Consider the following 1697-nt stretch of genomic DNA (forward strand, 5'->3'; position numbering starts at 1 on the left):
AAGACAGACAGACAGACACAGACCATGGACAGACATAGACATGCAGACCAACAGACAGAGACAGACAGACAGAGATATAGACTGACAGACACGGACATGGACAGAGTCAGAGACACAGAGAGACAAAGACAGACAGACAGACACAGAAAGAGACAGAGAGACACCGAGACGGACAGACAGACAAAGAGACACAGACAGACACAGAGACAGACAGACACAGAGAGAGAGAGAGACAGACAGACAGACACTGAGACTGACAGATAAAGTGAGACAGACAGACACAGACAGACAGACACACAGAGAGAGACAGACAGACACAGACTTGGACAGACATAGACATGTAGACCAACAGACAGACAGAGGAGACAGACAGACACAAAGAGAGACAGACAGACAGAACAAGGCAGAGCGAGACAAAGACCGACAGACAGATACAGAGACAGACAGACACACAAAGACAGAATGAGACCCAGACAGAGAGACAGAGCAAGACAGACAGACAGACACAGATAAAGAAAGAATGAGATACAGACAGACAGACAGACATACACAGACCATGGACAAGCATAGACAGACAGACAGAGACAGAGACAGACAGACACAGACATGGACAGACATAGACATGCAGACCAACACACAGACAGAGGAGACAGACAGACAGACAGAGTCACAGAAACAAAGACAGAACGAGACCCAGACAGACAGACACAGGAGACAGACAGAGACAGAGAGACCAGGACGGACAGACAGACAGACACAGACCATGGAGAGGCATAGACATGCAGACCAACAGACAGAGACAGACGGACAGATAGAGACATAGACAGAAAGGGAGACAGATGGGAACAGACAGATGGACAGAGGGTGGAGGACAGACAGACAAGGAGACAGAGAGACAGACACAGAGACAGACAGAGACACCAAGAGACAGAGACTGACAGAAACACAGACAGACCAAGATGGACAGACATAGAGCAAGACAGACAGACACAGAGAATGACAGACACAGACACAAAGACAGAGAGACAGACAGACAGAACAAGGCAGAGCGAGACCCAGACACACAGACAGACAGACACAGACACAGAGACAGACAGACAAAGACAGAACGAGACCCAGACAGACGGACAGAGACAGACAGAAAGACACAGACAGACAGACACAGGGACAGTGAGACAGAGTCAGACAGACACTGGGACACAGAGACAGACAGACAGATGGACGCAGAGAGACAGACAGACAGAGACACCAATAGACAGAGACAGACAGAAAGACAGACTGACAGACAACACAGATGGACACAGAGAGACAGACAGACGGACAGATGGACAGACACAGTCAGACACACACAGACAGACAGACAGAAAGGGAGATAGATGGGAACAGACAGACGGACAGAGGTGGGGGACAGACAGACAGACGAGGAGACAGAAAGACAGACACAGAGACAGACAGAGACATGGGCAGGCATAGACGGACAGAGAGACAGACAGACAGAATAAGGCAGAGCAAGACACAGACTGACACAGACAGACAGACAGACAAAGAGACAAAATGAGACCCAGACAGACACAGGAGACAGAGACAGACAGACAGACACCGAAGTCAGAAGGAGACAGACAGACCAAGACAGACAGACAGACATGGACAGGCATAGACATGCAGACCAACAGACAGACACAGACCAGGAGAGACAG

Source organism: Dipodomys ordii, unplaced genomic scaffold (genome assembly GCF_000151885.1).
Source record: "Dipodomys ordii isolate 6190 unplaced genomic scaffold, Dord_2.0 Scaffold210, whole genome shotgun sequence".
In the NCBI taxonomy this organism is placed as follows: Eukaryota; Metazoa; Chordata; class Mammalia; order Rodentia; family Heteromyidae; genus Dipodomys; species Dipodomys ordii.